This window comes from Stegostoma tigrinum, chromosome 8, assembly GCF_030684315.1.
Source record: "Stegostoma tigrinum isolate sSteTig4 chromosome 8, sSteTig4.hap1, whole genome shotgun sequence".
NCBI classification, from domain to species: domain Eukaryota; kingdom Metazoa; phylum Chordata; class Chondrichthyes; order Orectolobiformes; family Stegostomatidae; genus Stegostoma; species Stegostoma tigrinum.
Window position 1 is genome coordinate 95,693,221 of NC_081361.1, and position 26,953 is coordinate 95,720,173.

The 26,953-nt window shown below is 44.7% G+C and overlaps 1 protein-coding gene across 17 annotated transcripts in view; it reads left to right on the forward strand.

Annotated features, from left to right (window-relative positions):
* Positions 1-26,953, forward strand: part of adgrl2a (adhesion G protein-coupled receptor L2a) — a 470,025-nt gene that overhangs the window by 24,828 nt on the left and 418,244 nt on the right. For 16 of the 17 annotated variants that reach the window (XM_048538964.2, XM_059648147.1, XM_059648149.1 and 13 more), the window contains exon 1: positions 14,973-15,236. The exons of the other annotated variant lie outside the window; for it this stretch is intronic. The gene's annotated coding sequence lies outside the window, so the exon portion shown is untranslated. Of the gene's footprint in view, positions 1-14,972; positions 15,237-26,953 lie in introns of those variants that run through there. 17 annotated transcript variants of the gene reach the window in all.

A 26,953-nucleotide genomic window follows, 5' to 3' on the forward strand; every position in this document is an offset into this window, starting at 1 on the left:
GAAAGCACCTTCTAAACCTGTGACCTCTACCAACTAGCTCGACCAGGGCAGCAGTAACATGGGAACATCAGCACCTGCACGTTCCCCTCTTTGGCACACACCATCCTGACTTGGATATATATATCAATGTTCCTTCACTGCCATTTGGTCTAAATCATGGAATTCCCTCCCTGCAGCACTGTGGGTGTCCCAGCACCCAGTATACCCTAGCAGTTCAAGAAGGCAGCTCACCACCACTTGCTCAAGGGCAAACAGGGATGGGAAATGCAGACCAGCAATGTCTTTGTCTTATGGTCTAATATGAAAAACAGAAAATGAACATAACGTGGAAAAAGCAGTTTATCAGGATCAGTGGAAGCTTAACTTCTGTCTTTGGTGGGTTGAGTTGGTCTGTGAAAACTGACTGTAGAGCCAGTGTAGATATTTGCAGAAACTGGGTACGCCAAGCGGTTTGGGTCTGATTGCCCAATGCTCAAATTTCCACGAGCTTTTCTGCTGCTTTTGATAATTCCACACAGTGAAAAGCACACAGAAGGCTCTCCTTCAGTGTGCAGTGAGGCAGGTGTTGCTGCTTTCATGGGGTAACACAACAGCCAGATTTGGAGATGGAAATTTGGCAGGAATAGGCCATTTAGCCCCTCTACACTGTTGCATCACGTGATGAAAACGTAGCTGATCCTCATTTCCACACTCTAGCCTATACCCTCTCCTGAATAATCATTGACTCTCTTGTTAGATAAGAATCTCTCAACCTCACTACCTTACCTCTACCATTCTCTGGGGTGGAGAGTTCATGAGACTCACAACCCTCTGAGAGACCCTCACCTCAGTTCTAATTGCGGAACCCCGTCTTATAAACCATGCCCGCAAATTCAAGTCCTACCACCAATAATGAGTTGAACGACTGATTTGTCTCAAACAAAAACAGAAAGCGGTGGAGAAACTCAGCAGGTCTGGAGGCATCTACGGGGAGAGAAACAGTCAACATTTCAAGTCCAGTGCCCCTTCATCATTTGTCTTGTTTGGTTGGTTTTCACAGAAGCATCTTAAGCAGGTTAGGAGATCTATAATAATCAATTGAGCAGGCAGCATGGCTTGGTTTAACATCTCAAGCCACTGAGTGGATTGTCAGACATCATGACTGTTACTTACAATACAATCAGTCACAAATTATAAGGTCAACCTTGTAGATAAAAGATATGATACGACCTTCTTTTCATTATCGACATCGTCTTGTTATAGAAAGGTATCTGAGCGCAGTGCACCCCAGAGTCCTGTTATGTTGCTGTCAAAGGTTCCTGTATTAGCTTTTATACAAAGAAAGATACAAAGATGTAAAGAACAGTGCAGCACAGGAACAGGTCCTTCGGCACGCGCTGACTCATGATGCCTTTCGGAAGTAAAAACCTTTCGCCTCTCCACGTAACCCTCTATTCCCTGCCTATTCATACATCCATCTACCTCTTGAATGTTGCTGTTGCATCCGTCCCACCATTCTTCTGGTAGCACCTTCCAGGCACTTACCACCCACCCTCTGCGGGAAAAAAACCCTGCCTCTTACATGTCCTTCAAACTTGCCCACTTTTATCTCAAATCTACATCCCCTAATAAATGACACTTCTAACCTGGGAAAAAGACTCCAACTATCCGTTCTTTCCATGCTTCTCATGATTTTGTAAACCTCTATCAGGTCGCCCCGCCTCAGCCTCCGGCATTCCAACCGAAAACAAAGTTTGTCCAATCTCTCCTCACAGCTAATACCCTCCAAACCAGGCAACAACCTGGTAAACCCTTTCTGCACCCACTCCATATCCTTCTGGTGGTGTGGCAACCAGAACTGTATGCAGTATTCCAAATGTGGCCTGACGAAAGTTCTGTACTGCTGCTTGGAGACAATAAGGACTGCAGATGCGAGAATCCAGAGTCCACAGTTATGAGGCTGCAAAAGCGCAGCAGGTCAGACAGCATCAGAGGAGCAGGAAACTCAATGTTTCGGACTGCAACCTAACTTGCCAATTTTTACACCCTGTGCCCTGACTGATGAAGGCAAGCATGCCATACACCTTCTTGACCACCATATCCACTTGTGCGATAAAAGTCGGGTGGCATTGCCAAGTGCATGATTGAAATTGGTGATTTTGTCAGAATAAAACAAAATAAAAGCGAAGGAAAGATTTGCACTCAGGTACCACCCTCACAATCTCTGGTACTTTGTCGCCAAGGTAGTGAGTTTTGAGGTGCCATCACTGTTGTATTGTGGGAAAGAAGCCAATTTGTTTACAGGCATCTGCAACAAACAGCAGCATGATCATAACCTGATAATCTGGGTTATTTTGTGGTTGAGAGATAGGTACGTTGGCAAGGATGTAGTAGATCCTCTGCTCGTTTTTTTTGAAATAATAGGAAATTTTACACTCAGCTGAGGTGGCAGACAAGACTTCAGTGAGATGCCTGATACAAAGCAGGGCACAGTGCAGCTCCCTTACATTATTGCCCTGGGGTGTCAGACCCTAATTCGTGTGCTCATACCCCTAAGCAGAAGTTGAATCCAGGCGACTGTGCTACCATGTGACTCATGACAGTCACTGCAGGAACTGAAAACTCTCATATTTGTCTAATGTAGTTCATAGCCATGGGTTGTCCCGACTTGTTCTGCAACCAATAAAACACCCTCTCAATGTGTGATCGCTGTAGCTAACAATGCACTAAATTTGCAATGTTCCACAAACATTATTGTGATAATAATCAAATAATGTGTTTTGTTTTCATCTCAATTGGTGGTTGGGGCAGGAGCAAATGTTGACCCAGGACGACAGGGAGAAATTCCATGAGTTCTGTCGTGGCATGGGACCTTTGATGTCCACCAGGGAGGTCATAATGGGCCTCAACTGAGCATCTCATTGAAAAGACAGTATCGCTGACACTGCAGCACTCCCTCAGCTCTGAGGCAGCCAGCTTAGAATTTCCACTTTGGCCTTTAAACTCTCAGCTTTTCAGGAGTGAGAGAGGATCAGCTGAGCCATGACTGCCATCCGCACTTTGATCAAAACAGGTAACATCTGAAGAAGGGTCTCGACCCGAAATGTCAGCTTTCCTGTTCCTCTGATGCTGCTTGGCCTGCTGTGTTCATCCAACTCTACACCGTGTTATCTCAACTTCTGAAATCATCCTTGCAGGGCAGCCGGTACAGTTCTGTCATTCCCACTCATGTCCAGGAAATAGGTCGACTGCACAAATTTTGTTGCAACAAAACAATTTAAATAATCTGGAATGGTTTACACACGCCCACATCATGAATTGTCACTGCTGTGTCACCTTCTAAGACCTCTGGATATTATTAAGCTGGAGAGGGTTCAGAAGAAATTTACCAGGACGTTGCTGGGAAAGGAGGGTTTGAGTTATAAGGAGAGGCTGGATATGCTGGGACTATTTTCACTGAAGCTTTGGAGGTTGGGAGGTCATCTTATTGAGGTTTGTAAAATAATGAGGCGTAAAGATAAGGTGAACGACAGGTGTCATTTCCCTTGAGTGGGAGATTTCAAGGTTAGGGCGTATATTTTTCAGGTGAGAGAAGAAAGCTGTAAAAAATACATGGGGGCATGTTTTTTTAAGACAGAGGGTGGTTCATATGTGCAATGAAACACCAGAGGAAGTGGTGGATGTGGGTAAAGTTGCAATATTTAAAAGACATTTGGATAAGTACATGAATAAGATATGTTTGGAGGAACATGAGCCAAGTGCAGGCAGGTTGGATTGGTTTAGTTTGGGAATATGGTCAGCATGGACTGTTGGACTGTTTATGTGCTGTATGATTCGGTGACTCTGTGCTGTAGCTGCTAGCTCTGACCTCTTCCACAGCCCTGTTTCCTTCACCCTCTCTTCCACTGCATCTTCCACTGCTTCGGCTCGACGCTCTGGAATGCCCTGCCCTACATTCTCTGCCCTCTTTCAAGACACTCTTAAAACCTAACTCTTGGATGCTGTTTCTGTTATTTTCCCAAATATCCCCTGATGTGACACCTTGTTAAGTGTTGTCTGACAATGCTTCTGTGATGTGCCTGGCATCACTCTGCTGCATTAACAAAAAAAAGTTCTACTTATCCACTGTTGTTGTGAATTGCACTATCTAAACATATATTGTTGTTGTACATCTTCAAGAGTTAGTTAGAAGGCTAAAAAGTGCCATAATGATGGTAGGCCTCAGGCATGTATCAGAATTAAGGGCCCAAAGTGAAGTGAGCAATAAGGACTGCAGGGTATGATGTCTATCTGGTAAGTCTGCTGACTGAGATAATGGTCATTGTAAATTGGGTTACTGGGAAGAGCAGTTAAGGCCAGCACACCAGACTTCTTTAAGAAGAAACAGATTGACGCTATAATGAGAAAATGGCAGAGTTGGTTGCTAATAAAGCTCAGATCCAGTGATCCAGAGGGCCTTCTTAATTTGAACCCGTATTATAATCCTGTTCTCTTCCTCCTGTGAGAAGCCTTGTCAGACTCCCAGGGTGTGAGCCCATCAGTGGCAAATAATTGAAAAGGTCCACGCTTGCTGCATGTCAAAATAAAATAATCTGTAAGAAAAAAAGATCAATTTGACTTGGATATAAACATACAAAATCTATCTCTGTTATGTCTTCATACGTCTTGCCTGGAAACTATATTTAATGGGATAATTCTATTAATCCATCAATCACAGAGTATGAGCTAAAATGCATTTGTCATATACATTCCTTTCTCTTTGCTGCCTTTTCTGTATTGTTACTTCATCCCCTGAAAAGATGGAGCAGCATTTTAAGGGATTATGAGGACTGCACACATTATTTCATTACCATTAATAAGGTGATGGCTCTAGCTTCTATTCATGTGTTGGCAGACCATCCCAGGCATTGTTCCTCAGTTAGATGACAATAGAAATATGGGAAACAAAGCATTAAAAAAGGGGTGCAGGGGTAGGCTATTCGGCGTTTCGAACTTACACCACCATTCACTGTGATCATGACAGGTCACACAGTCTCAGTATCCCACTCTCGCTTTCCCTCCATACCCTTTGATCCGTCCTGAATATATCTAATGAGCCAGCCCCTGCAGCTTTCTGTGGCAGAGAATTCCACAGGTTCACAACTCTTCCTCATGTCAGTCCTGAATGGCTAACAAAATTTTAAAAAATGAAAGAACTGTGGATGCTGTAAATCAGGAAACAAAACAGAAATTGCTGGAAAAGCTCAGCAGGTCTGACAGCATTGTGGAGGATAAAACAGAGTTAACGTTTCTGGACCAGTGATTCTTCCCAGACCCAAAGATGTTAACTTTGTTTTTTTCCTTCAGATGATGCCAGATGTGTTGAGCTTTTCCAGCAATTTCTGTTTTGCTTCCTGAATGGCTTACCCCTTATTCTTAAACTGTGAACCCCCCCCCCCTAGTTCTGAACTTGCCCAACATCAGGAACATCCTTCCCACATCTAGCCTGTACAGTCCCTGATGTGTGTTTTGATTCTCGATGTCTTCGTTCTTGAACATCCCGGTTCTCCTGCTGAACTGGGGCAATACTGAAGTGTCCTGCTTTATTAAGGACACTTGAGGCCCATTGGTTTGAGTCCAGGTGCTTCATCACTTGAAATTTTGCAGTTGCTTTTGGTGAGTGGGGATTGCAGATTGGGAGAAATAAAAAGATGTTTGTGAAGTCTGAGTCAGCGGAAATGAGCGTGAAATAACAGGCTTCTCCTTCTGGTAGAAAGGCAAGTACAGAAGGATAGAACTCCCTTGCTGGCACCTGAGGCAATGCGTAACTATAACATGCAGATTAGAAAGGTTAAAATAGTATCAGAGATAATGGGAACTGCAGATGCTGGAGATTCCAAGATAATAAAATGTGAGGCTGGATGAACACAGCAGGCCAAGCAGCATCTCAGGAGAAAGGTTCCCTGACCATTCCATCTGACCGTCAGCTCTTGAGAGCTTCATAATCTTCCAATGACAAGGACTTGGTTCTGTCGTCAGGGCTGGGAGGTGGTTTCCACCAAGTGAGCTGTCTACTTCTCAGGCAAAAGTCAAACCATGCTGTGGTTCTCAACACCATGGAGTTAGTTGAGGAAACAATTGGTCATGGTTCTCGCTCTAACCTTTAGCCTGGTCACTGCTGATGGCATGTGTGAATCAGAGCACAGCGAGAAAGGGTTGGATGCAGCGATAATGTTTTTCATGTTGTACAACACACTGATGTCCATCGGTCTAATCCTGCAAATGAAGTGGGATAAGATAGCCTGAGATTTTGACTCTATCTCAGGACAAGACAGTTAATGCGCTTGTTTCCCTACAGTCCAAATGTGACAAGTCAGTATTATAAACAGGAGCGTACAGGCTCAACCATCCAGACTCCACTTTGCTGGTTTGGTCAGACTGCCTCCAAATGGTCGTCTAATCGATGCATTGGCTGATGCAAGTGATGAGGGGAATGTCTGTCAATCCCAAATTCTCACTGGCAGACTTCACTTGGCTTGGAACTATTTTTGTTAAACATAGAACACAGATGTTGCGCCGAACTTTCATCCTAAACCTAAGGTCTATCTAACCTCAACACCTACCTTATACTATCATCCATATGCCTATCTAATAGCCACTTAAATGCCCCTAATGAGGCCAACTCCACTACCCTCTCCGGCAATGCATTCCACGCCCCTATCACTCTCTAAGTAAAGAACCTACCTCTGATGTCTTCCCTATATCTACCTCCACTCACTTTAAAACTATGCCCTCTCATAATAGCTACCTCCACCCTGGGGAAAAGTCTCTGGCTGTCTACTCTATCTATACCTCTGATCATTTTGTACACCTCTATCAAATCACCTCTCATGCTTTGTCATCCTAAAGAGATAAGCCTGAGATCTCTCAATCTTTCCTCGTAAGACCTTCCCTCCATTCCAGGCAACATCCTGGTAAATCTCCTCTGCACCTTTTCCAACACTTCCACATCTTTCCTGTAATGGGGTGACCAGTCGGGATACAATACTCTGGATGTTGAAGTTGAGCATTTACTGTTTCTCGGTTTGACTTCCTGCTCCTTGTTGATTGGTGAGCTTAGGCGAACTAAAGTAACTGTGGAGCCCAAATGTTGACAATGCCATTGTGATGGCCTGTTTATATTGTCTCTGGACTACTAATCAAGCCAATCCATGTGTTAATATCAAATGATGTGGAGATAGGTGAGAAAATGGCTTTGACACTGAAGGTCAGAAAGGATAGGCCATGACCTAGTGGTGTTGTTGCTGGACTATTAATCGAGACACACTGGTAATGTTCTGGGGACTTGGGCTAGAATCCTGCCATAGCAGGTGAGGGAAATTGAGTTCATAAAAAATTGGAATTAAGAATCTAATGACGTCACTGAAACAATTGTCCGGAATAATCCCATCTGGATTGCTGATGTCCTTTAGGGAAGGAAATCCCGACCTGTTCAGGCCTATGTGTGACTCCACATCAACAGCAATGACTCTTCAGTGCCCAGTGGGCAATAAATGTTGGCTGAACCAGTGATGCCCTCCTCCGGTGAAAAAACAAAATTCAAAATGGTTTTCTCCCTTTCAGACCTCAACATGCACCCATTTTACATCTCTTTTTCTCTTTCACCACCATGAACAATACCTCTGCTTCTGCAGTGGGCCTCCACACTATCTGTAGCCCTCCTTCCTCCTCTGCCTCTGTCAAGAGTATATAAAAGCAAAATTTCCTCTGCTTTACTTCTGAAGGAGAGCCAGACTGAACTCAAAATGTTAACTCCGCTTCTGTCTCCACAGACCTGCTGAGTTTCTCCAGCAATTCCTGTGTTTATGTTGAACGAATAGGATTACACTGAGCTTACCATAGGGTGGGAAATTGTTATGCCATTGTAGTATATTTGCATCTCTGGTACCCGTGGAAAGTGTTTCAGGAATGTTTGCTACATACATACAGGATAGTTTGGAAGAATCACCCAAATCGAATGCTTGGGCCTTTACAAGAAATCATGGAATTCTTACAGTGTGGAAGCAGGCCATTCAACCCACTGCGGCCATACTGACACCCTGAAGAGGATCCCACCCAGACCCATTCCATTCTTGAAACCCTCCCGATAAACTTTATTGAGTTCTTTGAGAAGGTGACCAAATGGGTGGATGAGGGTAAAAGCGGTTGATATGGTGTATATGGATTTCAGTAAAGCGTTTGATAAGGTTCCCCACAGTAGGCTATTGCAGAAAATGTGGAGGCATGGGATTGAGGGTGATTTAGTGGTTTGGATCAGAAATTGGCTAGCTGTAAGAAGACAGAGGGTGGTGGTTGATGGGAAATGTTCATCCTGGAGTTCAGTTACTAGTGGTGTATCGCAAGGATCTGTTTTGGGGCCACTGCTGTTTGTCAGTTTTGTAATTGACCTGGATGAGGGCGTAGAAGGATGGGTTAGTAAATTTGCGGATGACACTAAAGTCGGTGGAGTTGTGGATAGTGCGGAAGGTTGTTGCAGGTTACAGATGGACATAGATAGGCTGCAGAACTGGGCTGAGAGGTGGCAAATGGAGTTTAATGCGGAAAAGTGTGAAGTGATTCACTTTGGAATGAGTAACAGGAATACAGAGTACTGGGCTAATGGTAAGATTCTTGGTAGTGTGGATGAGCAGAGAGATCGCAGTGTCCATGTGCATAGATCCCTGAAAGTTGCTAACCAGGGTGATAGGGTTGTTAAGACGGCGTACAGTATGTTTGCTTTTATTGATAGAGGGATTGAGTTTTGGAGCCATGAGTTCATGTTGCAGCTGTACAAAACTCTGGTGCAGTTGTACTTGGAGTATTGCATACAATCCTGATCGCCACATTATAGGAATGAAGTGGAAGCATTGGAAAGGGTGCAGAGGAGATTTACTAGGATGTTGCCTGGTATGGAGGGAAGGTCTTATGGGGAAAGGCTGAGGGACTTGAGGCTGTTTTCATTAGAGAGAAGAAGGTTAAGAGGTGACTTAATAGAGACATACAAGATGATCAGAGGATTAGATAGGGTGGACAGTAAGAGACTTTTTCCTCGGATGGTGACAGCGAGCACGAGGGGGCATAGCTTTAAATTGAGGGGTGATCGATATAGGACAGATGTCAGAGGTAGTTTCTTTACTTAGAGAGCAGTAAGGGTGTGAAATGCCCTGCCTACAACAGTAGTAGGCTCACCAACTTTAAGGATATTTAAATGGCCATTGGATAAACATATGGATGATAATGGAATAGTGTAGGTTAGATGGTCTTCAGATGTTTTTGCAGATCGGCGCAACATCAAGGGCTGAAGGGCCTGTACTGCACTGTCACGTTCTATGTCCTTTGCATTTCCCATAGCTAGCCCACCTATCCTGGACACATTCCTGGACACTATGGGCAACTTAGCATGGCCAATCCACCCAACCTGCACATCTTTGGACTGTGGCAAGAGACGAGAGGAAACCCATGCAGACACAGAGAACGTACAAACTCCACAGCGACAGCCACCCGAGGGTGGTATTGAACTGGAGTCACTGGTTTTGTGAGGCAGCATTGCTAACCACTGAGCTCTGTTCACTGGCATAGAAAATGTGAAAGGGAAATCTAACTGAGGTGTTCAAAATTATGTGGAGTTTTTGAGAGGGCAAAGAGTGAAAGATTTTCCGCAGGTTTGACAATTCATTAACTAGGGCTCATTGAATTGTGATTATCACTGGGACAAAGGGAGAAGTTTGAAGATTTCATTCCCCGCATGGTGCCAGTAGAAAGCTTCATGACAGATGTTGATGTAGACTAACACTGTTTGAACAATGCCTTAAAAAGCAGGATAGAGTTGAAAGGGCAGATAACAGGAAATAAAGAAGTTGGACATTGAAGACGGCATTAAAATAAAGAGCTGAGGTAATTTTTAAGATAATTAACAAAGAACCAAAGGCAACATGAGAATTATTTTAGAGATAATAGGAACTACAGATGCTGGAGAGTTTGTGTAACAAGGTGTAGAGCTGAAAAAGGGTCTACGCCCGAAACATCAGCTTTCCTGCTCCTCTGATGCTGCTTGGCCTGCTGTGTTCATCCAGCTCTGCACCTTGTTATCTCTTATTTGAGAATCATTTGTCTTGATGCAACAAATTATGGTCTTGAATGGCTGCCTGAAAGGGCAGTAGAAGCAGATTCACTCAGAACTTTCAACCTTGGGTACAGAGAAGACATGAGCATACAAGAGGATGAACAACCTCCTGAGCTACATGATGATTCAATGCTGAGGCAATGTTTTGTCTGCCATTACCAGACCTGTGACCTCAGATGACTCTTTATCTTATGGAAGGCTTCAGATAATGGCAAGAATAGTAAAGATGAGTGTTGAGTGGTTTATGGCCATTGTCTGTAGCCTTCACGATTAGATTACATCCTTGTGCAAGAAGTAAATGATTAAGACAAGGCAAGTTTCAAATTTGAAAGATTTTTGAGATCGCCAGAGAAGGGGAGGAGTTCAGCAGTTTTTAAGGAGCTGAAAGCATGATTCGAAGAGATTGTGATGACCTCTTGTTTCCAAGAGAAATAAGAGTGCTGTGTTTTTGAATTAAAACTCCAGGAGAACTTAAAAAGCAACATTGGATATCACACAGAAATAAAGAACGGAGGTAATTCTTAGATCAGAGGCAACTTGAGAATTTTCTTTTCTCTTGACACGGCAAGTTATGGTCTGGAATGTGCTGCCTGAAAGGGCAGTGGGAGCAGATTCAGTAGGAATTTTCAAAGAGACTTGGATGAGTGCCTGAAGGGGAAAGAATTTCAGGGCCAATGGGTAGGAAGAGCTAGCAGGGAGTGAAAATAATTGGATCACTCTTTTGAAAGCACCACGGACCCCCTTCTGTGCTGTATCATTCTATGATCTAAAACGTATAGTGGGAAAGTTAATCTGTGTTGGGAGTTGATGTGAAATGGAGTTCATGACTTGCTGATCACAGTCAGAACAGTTTGACATGGGTCCCAAGGTTGCCACAGAGTTGGGAAAAGACAGCCATTCACTGTTCTTAGAATTATTCTATGGGAACATGGGAAATAGGAGCATAAGCAGGCCATTTGGCCCATCGAACCTGTTCTGGCATTCAATATCATCGTAACTGATCATCCAACTCAGTTCCCTCTTCCTGCCTTTCCACATATTTCACCCATTTAGCCCTATAAATGATAATTAACCTCTTGAAAATGTTCAATGCTTTTGTCTCAGTCACTTTCTGTCGTGGAGAATTCCACAGGCTCCCCACTCTCTAGGTGAAGAAATTTCTCTTTATCTCAGTCTCAAATGGCCTAGAGTGTATCTTTAAACGATGACTTCTGGTTGGTTATGGGATTACTAGGCCAATATTTTGCTTACCTACCTTTGAAAAGGCCCATTATTTCCCAGGAAAAGGTGGTGGTGAACTGCCTGCTTGAACCAGCACAGTCCATGAGCTCTAAGTTGTTGACCCACAAAGTTTTTGGGAGGGAGTTTGTGGCTTTTGGCCCAGTGACATTTAAGGAATGGTGATATATTTCCAAATCAGAAGTTATGTGACACCAAGTTATAGTCCAACTGATGTCAGGTGAATTTAGAGTAGCACTCCGAAAGTTTGTGATTTCAAATAAACCTGTTGGATGTGGTGTTGTGTGACTTCCATCCCAGAACAGCACCTCCATCCCATGATGTGTTTCCAAGACAGGATGGTGAGTGGCTTGCAGGAGAACCTGGTTGTTGTATGGCGCCCACTACAAGAGAATAGGTGTGGGGATGCTGGAAAAGGTGGCTCAGTGGTTAGCACTGCTGCTTCACAGCCGAAGGGACCTGGGATCAATCCCACCCTGGGGACTGTCTGTGTGGAGTTTGCACATTCTCCCCATGTCTGTGTGTGTGTGCTCCAGTTTTGTCCCAGAGTCCACAAATGTGCAGGTTAGGTGGATTGGCCATGCTAAAATGCTTGTTGTGTCCAGGGATGTGAAGCCACGGGAAATGCAGGGTTACAGGGATAGGGTGGGCCTGGATGGGATGCTGTTCAGAGGGTCAGTGTGGACTTGATGGGCTGAATGGTCCGTTTCCATGCTGTCGGGATTCTGTGATTATCTAGGCCTTCATGGGCTGACTCCTGCGGTTGCATAGCCCATGTGAGTGGCTCACGTGGAGTTAGCTATTCAGTTGAGGAAAGGAGCAGTTCTTGTTGCAGTCAAAACCATGTGCAAATTTGATGGCAAGGTTTTGGGAGAGGTGGAAGGTGGGAATGTGGGGTTGTGTCCAGGTGTGGGGGAGGGGGGAGAATAATAAAAAAGTGGTCTGGATTTTTTGACTTGTGTGCCAGTTTTTCTTTCATTGGCAGATGACAGTGTCTTGTTCATAATTCACCTCAACACCTGATTGGCTAATGGGTTGAAGACTATCCACCATTAATAGTCACAAAAGTTGAATAAGGATTACGTAGAATTGAAAGAAAGGTTTGCATTTATGTTGTGCCTGAACATCCCGAAGAGTTTTTGTTTTATTTGCCAATATCGTATTTAAATGTAGTCTTTGTTGTAATATATGGAAAAGTTGCAAAAATTAATAGCAACAGTTTGATCTCTTAGGGTAGCTTTGCCATTCAGTAATATCATGGTTGATCTAAGTGTGGTTGTAACTTTTTTTTTCCTGATCTGTTGCCCCCTTCTCCTGTTTGGAACGCGCTGCCAGTGGAGGTGATAGAGGCGGGCACGATAGCATCAATAAGATGTAACTCGACAGATACATGAATGGGCAGGGAGCAGAGAGATACAGAGCCTTGGAAAATAGGCGACAGGTTTAGGTAGAGGATCTGGATCGGCGTAGGCTTGGAGGGCCGAAGGACCTGTTCCTGTGCTGTAATTTTCTTTGTTCTAATCCCCCATAGCTTTACTAGACTTAGGCCTGGGATGGCAGGACTCACATATGAGGAGAGATTGAATCAGTTAGAATTATCTCACTGGTGTTCAGAAGAGTGAGACGGAGGGCATCACAGAAAGCTATAAAATTCTAATAGGACTAGACAAAGTAGACACAGAAAGGATGTTCCTGATGACTAGAGAGACCAGAACTCGGGGTCACAGTTTAAGGATACGGGGTAGATCATTTTTGGACTGAGATAGGGAGACATTTCTTCGCTCAGAGAGTGGTGAATCTGTGGAATTTGCTTCCGTGTAAAGCAGTTGAGAACAAAACATTGTATGATTTCATGGAGTTGGATATAGATAGCGCTAGGGGGCTAAAGGGATCAAAGGAAGTGCAGGGGTGGCGGATGGTGTGGAGAAGCAGGAATAGGTGGTTGTGTTGGATGATCGGCCATGATTTTAATGAATAGTGGCACCCACTCAAAGGGTCACATGGCCTCCTCCTGCTCTTATTTTCTAGATTTCTGTGCTATTCTTTGCCTGCCTTGTCCATTTGTAAACCAGTGTAACGCAGCTTTGTATACTTGAATGCTCCAGCCTCCACTTTTAACTGGGAGAGAATTAAATCAAGCAGCAATGACCCACTGAGAAAAAAAAGTCTCCCTTGGCCAATGGGTGTGCAACAAGCCCTCACTAATGATAATGCTAACAACGCACTAATGCAGTAATAAGTAGAAAATCAGCTAATACTGTCAGCTCAGGGACAGAGGCTGGCCAGGGAAAAAAGTTCACTTCCTTTTCTTCAAAATAATTGCCACAAGAAATTCAACGCCCAACTCAGAAAGCTCTGGGTTTGAGGTCCCAACCACACAGATTTATGATGTTTCAAGTAATGTGATGGTCGCATGCTCCCAGCAGGGCAATAATATTCGGGGGGGGGGTGTGTCCTGGACCCTACAACTGAGGCGGTGAGAAGGACGGATGAGAGTCTCTGAAAGTCTGGAATCTCAGCAATCTGAGGTGACCTAGGGAACCACTCCGAGGGATGGGTAACATATCCCACCCTTACCAGTTCTGATGAAGGGTCACCGGACTCGAAACGTTAAGTCTGATTTTTTTTCTTCGCAGATGCGACCAGGCTCGCTGAGCTTTTCCAGCAACTTCTGTTTATGTCCCTCCTTTTCCAGTGCCGCCCTCGGCCCGTACAAAAATTTAAAAGAGGGAATCGCAGACCCTAAAGGACGGCAATAATGGAAGCAGAAAACGTGAGCGGGGGAGGCCGTTCGGCCCCTTAATCCTGCTCTGCTGTTCAATATGATCATCCAGGCCAGTAACCTGTTCTGAGTTCCTTCCCATATTCTTTGATGCTTGTAGCCCTCACAACTGTATCTAACTCCTTATGTAATAGGACAGGGATTGAACTCACTCTGCTACAAGCATTTGTTTAAACTATTTACTTTCTTTTTATTGCCCTGGTGAGGAATTTCTATGCAAACGTTGCCTGTGCTGCCCCTTCGTTTTAATCATTTTTTGATCTGTCCTCTTTCAACATCTGGTAACTCCAGTTCAGGACGAAAACAAACTCTGTGTCAGAACTTGCCTCGCCCCTCCAGCCACCTCCCACCTCCCGCCACCCCCAGCCCATCTAAGGGGGCCTGCATTGATTTTGTATTCGGCTTTTCAGTCTCTCTCTCTTTTCCTGCCTTTCGTGTGTACAAGCTGCTGTTGTACAGCTTTCCAACCCCCAACCACTCTTCCCCTAGTGCACACACTCATTGCTTAAACACACATCGAAGGAGCATCTGAAAATGTGAATGAAGGGGAAAGGGGGCTGGTACTGGATTCTCGCCTTGAGTACCAAGTGTCATCCTGGGGAAAATGCAAATGAAGTCTACATCAGCAGCCGGAGAGACAGAGAGAAGGGTTTCTTTGCAAACCTGAGCTCAAATGCAGTCTCTCGCGCTCTCTCTCTCTCTCTCTGTCTCTGTGTGTGTGTATGAGAGAGAGTGTCTACGGTGCTTTTAAAACGCCAGATCCCGTCTCAGAAAGCATGGAGCGTCGGGCTTTGGAAACTGCTTGGACTTAAAACGGAATCATCACCCCCCCCCCCCCCAGCTCAGATTTGACCCTCTCCCCTCCAAACTCAAATGCTCCAGGCCATCACCAGCTCCCGGGGAGAAGAACGGGGGAATACGCCCATACTCACCCTGCAATCGCCTGCTTGGTTTTCAGTCTGGCTTTGATCTGAGGGTCCTCTCGTCTGGATTTGACTTTCTTTTCCAAGCTCTCTCCAACCTCCCTCCCCACTTTGTGCCGCCTCTACTGGAGCATGTCCCCAGGACACCTCCTTCCATTCCGGACAAAGCAAGGTAAGCGCTTCTGCACTGGGGAAAGCTGCACGTATAAACTAGAAGAACTCGAGGATTATTTGTGTATGTATGTTTAAACATCTCCTGTACCCAGCTCTGCCGAAGTTGTGTGTATGTGAGAGAGAGAGAATGGAAGCAAAGGATGAACGGCCACTAAAGAAAATGTGAAGAAAATCAGATTTTTACATGGAAAGTCATTGTAAAAAATATATATAGGAGGTGGAGAGTTTGGTCTGAGGGAGTCTTTTAAGAATCACAGTTTTGTTTTATTTTGCATCGTGCGTGGAATTGTACCGTTCGCTGTTTTGCAAAAGAATTGCTGGCTAAATTCTCCCCATTGAGAGGGGGCTTCCCAATAGCGAATGTTCAAATACCGATGGCGAAAGAAAACTAGCCCCCCTCCAAAAACAAAAGATTGAAACTGTCTGGCTATGTGCAGGTTTTAAGAGTGCGTGTATGTTCAGCCTTGTGGGTTTTTTTCCCTAATGGAAATGTCTTAAAATGTGTGTGTGCGTGTGTGTGTAGCTGGAATGACTGGAGACGGCGCGCAGGGTTAGATTCAAGGAAATCAAAATCTGTATTCCAAAGGAGTGTGGTGGAATCGTCTGAGATCATCCAATCGAACAAATGTAGTTCCCATTATCTCCGAACAAATGTCCAGTTGTTTTGCTTCCTTCTCTGATGCTTCTGTTTTCCCCTTCCCCTCTCACCTCACCCCCTCCTCGACTTTCTCTTTTATGTTAGAAAACCAAATCATTGCTATTTAATATTACCTCCCATCAAAATTAATGCCATTCCGAGCCGGTTTGCAGGGGGATGGTTAATTAACATTTCAAAGCTCTTCAGATCATCGCCTCAATTGAGACAAAAAGAGAGAGAAAAAAACTTAAGATTGGAGACTTTCACTTTGCTGTGAATTTTATAAAACGGGGAGGTTTGTTTCTGTAATGCTGAGAGTTTTTTTTGGGGGGGGAACAATTAACACGCAGTTTGTTCACTGTAAACTGTCTGCCTTTGCAATTTCTGAATTGTTTGTGCTGATGAAAAGTTTTGTGTGTTTTTTTTGGGAGGGGGAGGACGGGCTGCTGGAAGGGTAGAGGCTGAGATTTACCTTGCAAAGGAGTTACGCAGATTCTCTGTGCAACAGCCAGAAGTTTCAGCTTCCACCCAAGAAAAAGGGCTGGCAAATCTTTTTTAGTTGTGAAGTCTTGTTCATGGTTACAACAGCGGCCTGTGAACGTGGGAAGCCAATATAGACTCAGCCAGTTGGAGTAAAGGGGGAGGGAGGCTGGAGATTTAATTTAAAAAATGATTTTCACACACACACACACCAAAAATATTCTTTGTGTCGCCGCGTTTGGAGTGAAGCGCCTGGCATTTAGTGCAGATTTCAAGCCCCAATCTAACACAGCCGCTGTTGCACTGAGGAACGGGGGGTGGGAGATCAAATGCATTGCCGTTTCGGCAATTGCCATTTGCTTACAAGGTGCAGAATTTGGTTTCATGCAAACGCCAAAAAAAAGCTTTGAAAACCTGGGGAAAGGGAGCAGCCGGGAAGAGTGAAATCTGTCGCTTCGTCTGTCGCTGTTGTACGAGAGAGAGAGAGAGAGTCTTTTAAATTAGACAAACAAGCCTCGTCTTGCCTCCTTTTATCTAAGCAAGAAAGCCCTAACCTTTTCCCACTCCACGCTCGGGCTGTATTTTACTGGAGCAATAATACATTATCAGGCAGTTTTCTCTGCTTCAAATGTTTATTGCTTCTCTCACACTTCGGTGTGAACCGGAGTGTTTGTATTCGCCAGTGCGGTGCATTGTAAAGGGAAGGCTAACTATTTGTTAATAGCCATCATCCGCAGATTACCTCGCTTTTTTTTGAGAAGGCGGGGGGTAAGAAGGGAAGGGAGGGTGGGCTTGAAATGTCTTGTTCAGCTCAAAGCCTCCTCCGTGTACATCCAGAGCATTAAACCACCAACCATCGTTCAACTTAGTGGAGTTGAGAAGATGTCCTTTTCAGCTGCCCTCTTCAATCTCTGGGTCTTGTGTGCCCAGGGTAGGAAACACCAGGGTTTGCTGATCAGTGAGGAATCTGTTGGATTTTGTGACAGGTGAGGAGATTTTGTAAAGATAGCTCTTTATTTTGTTTAAAAAGAAAATCTCCCTCTTTCTCTAGGGGAATTAATGAAGCTTTTTCACCATTGACTTTCCCCAGTTTGGTTAATGATTGAGCAGAGATAGGCAAACAAGATTGGGGTAGGAGTAAATTGTTTAAAAAATAATGTTTTGTTCGATTACCCAGTGAGCAACTCCATTGCTTTGAAATAAAACCCTGGTTTGTTTGCCATTTTTAGTCCCATTTTGGTGTTTCGGTTGCAATTTGGCTGCATTTGGAGATTGTGTTTGTAAGATGGATGCGAGAATTGAAGGGCAGGGGAGGGGAGCTGTCAGTGAAATATTTGCCTCTGTCTATTTCCCCGAGATTTGTAACTGCTTTCTGAGTTTCCTGAGCCCCATTTGATTGAAGCTGCTGCTGGAGCAGTGCTGCTGCAGCTCTTTGCATCGCTTCCTTGTTAATCTATTTCACAAATGCTCCAGTGATAAATGACCACAACCTTTTCAGTAACAGTCCGTGTAAAGGAGTTGTATTTTGACTATCTAACTCTACGAGCGACATAATTGTATATCTCTGCTGTCCTTTCGTTGTCTTTAATTAATTTCATTTTCTCTGTGACTCTTTCTGCACAAGTCTTTTTCAATCCTGTGCCTACAAACAACTTGTCCGAATATATCCTTCTATGCTCCATGTCAAATTTAGTTTGATTATGCCTGTGCAATGTGCCTTGGGACTTGGTAACTGCTATATAAACGCAAGCCGTTTTAGTAATAGAATCATTTTGCTCCTCCGCTAGCTGAGTTAATTTAACCAACCGGTTGGTCTGCTCCCATCAAGCAGATCCAGTGAAGCCCAGTCTTCCTCGTTTTGGTTTGAGTTGGCCAGTTCTTGGCTCTTTTTCGATGACCGCTCGGTCACCTCCTGGCTCATGGAGGAAGAAAATTAGCTGAGGGCTGGGTTAGGGTGAGTAGCGAGTTGGGGGGGAGGGGGTGGTGAAAGTCAGGGTGTGTTTCAGCATCTCGTCACTTGGTCTTGCTGCCAAGTGGGTAGAGTAGGCTCAGCTGTGACGCATTCCATGGCGGAGTAGCCAACTGACGCTGGCTGCGGCTGGTCAGTAGTTGCGGGGTGCGTCCGCTTTGGATGTGGAGTTTGGGGTTGAGGGAGGGGCACGGGCAAAGCGGGTGGCCGCTACCGAACAACGGGGAAGACTGTGAACACCTTTTTGAGCGAGAGACAGAGAGAACGGAGCCTGAGGAATAGAGTGAGGACAACATCAGTCGACGAGGAGAATATTTGCTGCTGAGGTATGGGATGAGATACGGTACCTGGAGGCAATGTGCTCCCAATGTGAAGTAGAAGTTTCGTAGAGGAATACAGAGTGGCAGTGGTTAGGAAAATATTATGTTAACGACAAGCGGTGGGGATTTTTTTCATCTTTTTATAAAAACGTGAGCTGCCAGCAGCTGAACAATTTGGCAAATCCTTTTGACTTCAAAACATGGTTCCAGATTGTGAAGCTTTATATTTTAGTAGTTTAGACTAAATAATTTAGAGTGGTTTCCTGAAAGCAGTGCAATCAATTGGAATGCGAGGATGATCTGCTTTCGATATTGTCGTCACTTTAGCATTGCAAATTCAACGTTTGAACTGACTGTTTCATATCCCCTCCTCCCTCCCAAGTTCTGCATTTATTTTTCTGAAATGAAGTCTTCATCTGTTTGTTAATCAATCTGCAGCAATTCTACATGGGCTGTCAGATAACTGCGGTCTAGATTTGTTACGGTATTTGCATCATTCCAGAGAGAGAATTCTTAGACAGTTGTGAGCGTAGAGTAGTGGGCGCCTTAAGGTCTCCTGCAGGACAATCTGTAAGAAATGTATAATTTACTTGCTGTAGCATATTGTTTGGAAATAATAATCTTCAATCATGGCTCGAAACTCAACGCATCGCGGACTATGATTAATAATTCACTATGTGATTTGGAGGGTCTTGCAAAACAACAAAATTGCTTCTGTATACATGTATTTCCAATTCTCCTTCCCCACACCCCAGTTGCTTCCAGGCTTTCAAAATGTGTCTGCAAGCAGTCTATCTGCACAGACTTGTTATTTACAAAGTGTGAGGTCTTTTTTTTGCAAGGATGAGGCTGCTGGCTAATAACACTTTGGCTATTTGAGAATGAGCGAGCGAGAGAAAGAGAGAGAGCGAGATGAAAGAAATACAATGGCTTGTCACCCTGCAGTTAAAATGCAGACTCCAGTCGGAGCATCAGCTGGTTAGGCAGTGATCATTTTTATCCATTTGGTTATTTGCAGGAAATGTTAGTTAATGGTTTTACCTGGTTAGTTCATATGTACACCCCAAAACACTGCGTCTGTGACACAGTCATCATTGCGAGTGCATCAGAACAAGAACAACGATTGAACTTTGATGAGTCGTGACTGGGGTATATGAGGGGTTCTAAGCCTCTAGAAATATGGGTTACATCCAGGAACATGATGTGCAGGCAATATCGTGCCCCAGTCAACTTTTCTAATCACTTGTTCCAATTGATGGATCTGAGTCGAACAAAGAGGGAAAGTGTTTATTTTAGAGTGTGCGTTGTGTCTCAAATACCTTTTAAATGAAAGGTGAAATACTGCGCAAATGAAGTCAAACAAAATACTTGCTGGATGTATTCAGCTGATCACGCAGCATCTGTGGAGGGGAGCTAAACAAAAGTTTTTAGTTCAGCTTGAAATAGTTTTTCAGGACATTTCAATCAGCATGTGGGGATGTCTTTAGGTTAGGGTTGTAAACTGTGTTCACTAGAACTGGATTATGTTTAATACTTGAATTTAGAATTTCAGTGCAGTAGGAGTAAGAAAGGCGATTGGGCTATCAGATTTCAGTAGAGGGCTCACAGTGCAAATATCATGATTCGAGTCTACTGTAGAGAAACAAGTCTTTCACTTTGCTTGGTCTATATCCTGTGTCTTGTCCCTGCTAGCTTTCTTATCACGCCATAAGACCATCAGTCTACCTTCAGGAATGAAATTATATTTCGTTCTCATTCAAGTTTCTCCAGCTTCTCCTGAAATGCCCACTCTTTTATTTTGTCTCAACTGGCAATTTTCACATTCTAAACACTGAGCAATGAGAAAATGATGAAGTATACCTTTATTACCTATGTCATCTTAAACTGTGCAGAGAGAAAGAAAAAAGAACTCAGAGCAATTATCGATTTCACACCTGACCTGAAGAGCAGGAAGTACGAAGCCTTGGTTACAGTTGCAGTTTGAAGCAATGAATTGAAGTCTGTGGAATGGCACATTCAGTAATCTTTGTGATACCTTGGACCTCTTTATATTGTGGTATTCATCTAGCAGGCATTAATTTTTTGGCAGTGAGGACTAGCTTTGGGGGAAAATAAAATGCAAGCGCTGAGACAATTGAGCTATCCTGAAATGGTGGCCACATGGGACTCTGTTACATGTGTGTGCATGCCTGGTGTCAGAGTGTGAGCCCATGGTGTCTGGTATCGGTGCAGACTCTTGCTGTGTATGAGTCGCTGTGTTCAGTTAGTGGAGGCAGCTCAGGCAACGGAATCAGAAGATGACAAACAAGAACCAACGGAGCTCGCCAGGGTCACTGAGTCAATTTGAAGGAATGTTCAAGGGAGGCAACGGGAGAGAAGAGGACAAATGTCACTCTGAATGGAGATGTTTAAATCAGGCTGTGGTCCTGGGGGTGAGTTTTATTCCTGTTTGAGCCCAGATGGAGTGTCTGCCTTTAACCAGCTGTAGCATTAATCACTATTTGACAAGATAACTTGTGCTGAACAACAGAAACACCCATTGGTTTTGGCAGTTGCCTTTTCTTGCATCTTTTCAGGCTGTAATCGCATCATCATTAAAATCCACATCAGGGGATCCAGCCCAGTACTCTCTATTTTGTAGTTACCCTCAGCCTCGTTGATTTTCGCACAAATAAAGAGGGTACTGCAAAAGGTTTACCTGGCTGGTATGGGGGATTTTAGCTGCGAAGATAGGTTGCATGGGCTGGGTTTGTTTTCACTGGAATGCAGAAGGTTGAGGGGCAACTTGATAGAAATTTATTAGATTGTGAATCGCACGGATAGAGTGGGAATGTATGAGGCTTTTTCCCAGGGTGTGGGGGTCAATTACTAGGAGACACAGTTTCAAGGTGCGGTTGCGGGGGTAGGTGGGGTGTGGGCGGGTGAGTTTAAAAGAGAGGCATAAGGCAGGTTTTCCACATAAAGGGTGGCGATTGCCTGGAACATGCTGCCGAAGGAGATCGTGGAAACGGATACAATAGCAGCATTCGAGAAGCACCTGGACGAATACATGAATAGGAAGGGAACAGAGGGGATACGGATCCTGTAAGTGAAGACAGTTTTTTAGTATGGAAGGACAAAATGTGTCAATGCAGGCTCAGAGGGCTGACAGGTCTGTTCCTGTGCTGAATTGTTCTTTGTTCTTTATTGGGTTTGCCCCAACTAGTGCGACCTTGCTCCAGTAGAATTCCAGACCTGTAGACTGTTGCAGTCCTTTCCTTGCACAAGTGTCTCCAATAAAACATCAGGCTGCTGGGATGTGACCAACAACAGATCTGTCTACGGTTAAAAGGGCTCATCGAAGTCCCATCTGTCTATCCTCCTGGGCAGCTTCAAAGTAGCAAGACACAAACTCGGTATTTTTTGAGCAAATTCAGCACAACCTTGAGGGCTTAGCATGCTTGGAACCTGAGCTTTGAAAAGGTTACGGTCGAACCTGAACTCTGCATTTAATACAGGGCGCAAAATGTCAAAGAATCTGCCTTTGCTCCTGGCACACTCGATTCATGGTGTCTGTAAAACAGGATCCTTTGAATTCTGCTCACAGTTGAGAAGAATTCTGGGCAGGCCATGTCAGTAATGGCTGTGTTAACTGGTTCATATTATATTGCCCTGCTTTCAATGAAGGTGTTGACCCATTTAAAGTGACCAGCCAGTGGTTGAAGCTGGGCAGGGAAACTGTGTGTCTGTGTGTGTGTCTGCTTGCCGTGTGTGTGTGTGTGTGCTTTTTTGCAGTGTGTATTAACTTCATTACTGAATATCTGCAGAATTTGATTGTTCTGTCCCTGTTACACTGACAGCGCATGGAAGGTATTGCAACTTGGGCTAATTGTCCTGCTCTATGTCACTCTACCTAACCCTTAAAAACTTGCTCCGATGTTGAACAGTAAACAGTGGCATCTTGTGGTCTATCTTGGATTGTGATCCTTATATCACTTCTGTGTTTTTGTGGTTGCTGATTTTTCAGAAAGCGAGGGGTCCTGCTGGCCTGCAGTTAAATCCCTCTCTCAGTTAATGGTCCTGATCCTTGGATTATGTTTATCTGTGAGTTGACAGGGATGGGATTTACAAAGAATGAAGGGGGCGGAAATCAAATGATGTGTTATTGGCAATACCAACAGGGGCCTTTAAAATTGCGAATGGGTTTGATAGGTAAGGAGAAGAGGGATGATTCCACCTGCGTAGTGAGCAAGACAGGACACTAAGATTGTCATTAATAAATCCAATTAGGAATTCGGGGGCGGTGTCTTCAGGTTGTCATGGGAGTGTGGTACTCTAGGCTCAAGCTTTTGAGGCAGATAATGTGGATTCCTTGAAGGGGATTGTAAATAAGCACATGAAGGGGAAGGGAGTAGAAAGGGTGTTGGGATGAAATGAGGTAGCAGGAACATTGTGTGAAGCGTTGATACCCAGCACAGAGCATCACAACGTGTTTCTGTGCAGTAAATGTCTACACACCTTGTAGTAAGACACTTGTGCTGAAATCGGCTGGCTGCCATTTTAAGGGAGGTGTCTCTTCACCTTGGGCTCAGGTCAGCGAGCGAAATCTTTTCTGGGTGGATCAGAACAAATTTGTCGCAACGCGAACTTGGCTGCATTTCGTTCCAGCGCTTTGGTCAGCCCCTTGGAGAGGCAACGACACCTTTTCTCAAAACCAAGTAAGTTTCTTTTCTAGGTGGACTCCCCCACCCCCACAGTAATGGAGCGAAACCCATGGTTAACAGTTATTGTTTCGGATAAAAACATCCTAAAACGGAATGAAGTGCCGGGAGAGAAGGATCGAGGGAGGGCAGTGGTTTTCAGCACATGAGCATTGCTGCTTGCTCTCTACACCAGTGGTGCCCTCAGTTGGGGCAGACATTGGAGGGTGGGGGCAAGGTGGGGGGAGCAGTGGGGAGAGCTGAGCCGACTCGTTTAGCAGCTGCAAAGCTCTTAATTGCCACGGGTTTGTGTGAACACAGCCCAATTCTCTGAATGACGATCTATCTAAGAGACTAAAATTGCCTGTGATTGGCCCACTATCATCAGCCTGTACCCTCGTAAAAAGATGAGAAGTGATGGACGCTCAGAAGAATAAAAGTGTCAGTCTGTCAGAGCATCAGAGCGCCTTAGCATGGACCCTCATGGACCCTGGCATTAAGCTGTGGGGCACTGGAGAGGGGGAGATTCATGCGGCATCTTAGCCCGACTGACATTGGGAGCCTGTCTGTGCTGACACTGACTGCGACAAAAAGATTGTGCAAAATGGGCTGTTTTGTTCCTCGCTTTTTAAAGTTATTGTTGGGCCGCTGCTGGTGGGAAGGGGAGGGGATGTTGTCAGGGAGGTGCACAGCCTCTCTTTTCTGCACACTGCGCAAGAGTGATGGCTTTTGTCCAGAATGCCTTGACAAAATTTGCCACACATCCCACACCACCTTCAACACCCACTGCCCAAGCAATTTTATTTTTCAGAACGGCCAGGTTCCATGGCAGTTTGGAGACCATCATCTCAACGAAATGCTGGAAATCCGAAACAAAATCAGAAATTACTGGAGAAACCCGGCAGGGTCTGGCAACATCTAGCGAGAGAAAGGAAAAAAAAACGCATTAATATTTTGAGCCCAGTGACCCTTCATTCGAGCAGTTATACTCAAAACATTAATTCCATTTCTTCTCGACAGATGCTACTGAATTTCTCCACTTTATGTTTTTGTGGTAAAATGTTCCTCTTGGCTAAGGTGCAAGGATCATGAAGGAGTGCTTGATTCCAAAGTTGAGCATTCCCTGAGAACATCTGGGCTCCAGGGCATTGGGGATAATGGGGTAGGTTGGGATAAGAGGGCAGAAAGGACAGCATGCTGCAATTGGCTGAATTTGGGAGGAATTGGTCTACTTTCATTCGGGACTCCAGTGCGTTTGGCTAGAACCTGTTCCTTTTGTTCAGAATTGGTTTGTACCTCAATCAGGATTTGAGAGATGGGCAAGGCATATAAGTGCCTGGTTGGAAGGAGGCAAGGAGACTTTATTCATCGCATTCCAATTTTTTTCCTTGTCTTATTAAGGACTTCAGTTATGCTGACACATCAAAGGGTCAGACAGTAGAATTCTTGAGCACACGCTCACACACACACACACAAAAGCACAGGGTTAACAGCAAGTAAACTCCTTTTTGCTGGGGCAGAGAAGATTTGGTCAGTCACAGGGGGTTCGATGTGAAGGGTAGGAGGTTTGGGGAGGGAATGTGAGGAAAAACTTTCTCACACAGAGGATTGTGACAGTCTGGAATGCGCTCCCCGAGAGGGCGTTAGAGATGAATTACCTCACATCCTGTTGCAAAAGTACCAAGACGAGCATTTGTCACATCATTCCATCCAGGTTGTGGGCCAAGTGCTGACAAATGGGATGAGGTTGAAGGTCGGGTGTTTTTCTCGTATCCGGACAGACTTGATGGGCTGAAGGGCGTTTTCTGCAGAGCGTGTGATACTGTGATTCTCTGGGAGTGGGAATCTGACTGCTTTTTCCATGGAATCCTCAGAGTGACTAGGGGAACGGACTCTGTTGGTATATTACTTGCCAGTGTTATGCATTGATTTATGGTTCAATCAGAGCTTCCGTCCCACCCAGCCGAGCACTCTGTCCAGTTCCACCCTGAACCCCCGTCTACACCCCCAGTCTGACAGCGTTTCCCCGGCCTCGCGTCCGGCGTTTGATCTGACTGAAGACGTGCAGTTGTCCGCTGGATCTGAATTGCACCCATCAACCTGTTTCAACCCTGGCTTCAACCTGACAGGGATATACTATCAATAGCCGACATCAACATGCAAAATTTACCGGGCCTCTGTATTAATCTTACCGTACCTGTGTTTGTGCCACTTCAACGAAAAAGCATTCGTTTCGCAAATTAGAAAGCCTTCCTTGTCTCAGCTATTTTTTTTGTTTGTTCCATCCTAACCCGCATTTTCCTTCCCATGTTGTTTAAATGCCAGCTTTTAATCCATCCCTTTGCACCCATCTGTGAGATCATTCAGTGTTGTGTACAGGCAAATGGTTCTCATAAGAGATCTGTGATTGTCATGTTGCTGTCACTTTAATTTTAAAATGTTTAGAGATCCATTGAAAATCGTCTCCGGGAAGTGAGTGAGGACTGTGAGTAAGAGGGGAGGTGTTGATGGGGACAGTAATATGTTCTAAGTAGGTCAGTTTCAGCGATGCAAATTTTACTTGCTCGAAAATGATGAGCAGAATGTGCAGATGGCTATCGGTCTCGCCTCGCAATGGTTTGTATTCTGTGGTCTTTGCCGGTCAATTTTCTTTCTCTCTCTCTCTCTCTCTCTCTATCTATATATATATTTTTTTTCCCAAGCAGTGTTTATGACAGTTCAAGAGACCAAACATAGACTGGAGTTATCCATCAAAAACAAATATGATTAAGAGAAGCTCGGGATGGATTTATGAGTATGAGATTGTGCCGTCTACATTTATTGGACAATTTATCCCCCTGAGGCATGCACTAAGATATTACGGAGTGGGTAATCCACCAGATATGAGATACCTTGACTGCAGTGCACAGCACCTTACAAGAAACTCGCAGTGAAGGTGACATCTTGTGAACTCTGAGAGTCCCAACATTGACTCACATTCAGGCTAAACAGCCAAGGTGTAGCTTGAAGTATTGTTTTATTATTTTGCATTATTATTATTTATTATCATGCAGCACAGTTGCGTTTAAGCCCTGCTGTGGCTGTAGGTGTAGACGTTTAAGTGCTATTTGACCTTGGAAGGCACAAACCTCTCAGTCATCAGGTAGGGATAGTTTCGGCTTGGTGTATCCCGATCGCTAGGTGAGGGGGAGCCTGTGGATGAAATTGGCTCACATTTCCCCTCCTGAGATAGTAGGAGCTGCAGATGCTAGAGGATCAGAGACAACAAGGTGTGGAGCTGGATGAACACAGCAGGCCAGGCAGCATCAGTGGAGCAGTAAAGAAGAAGGACCCAGACCCGAAACGTCAGGTTTCCTGCCCCTCTGATGCTGCCTGGCCTGCTGTGTTCCTCCACCTCCCACACCGTGTTATCTCACAATTCCCCTCCCAGTTGGCCAGTGAGCATGCAGCAGGTACTTGTGGAGATGCCGAACGGGGACAACACATGATGATTGAACAAACTGTCAGCATTCACTTGGAGAATAGCTACCTTTTGGGTGAAGGTGTACAGTGGTACCTGGGGGATCTATAACTCGGCAGACTTCCAGAGAGAAGAAGACGCACTGGCTGTTGAGAGAAGATACCTGCAGA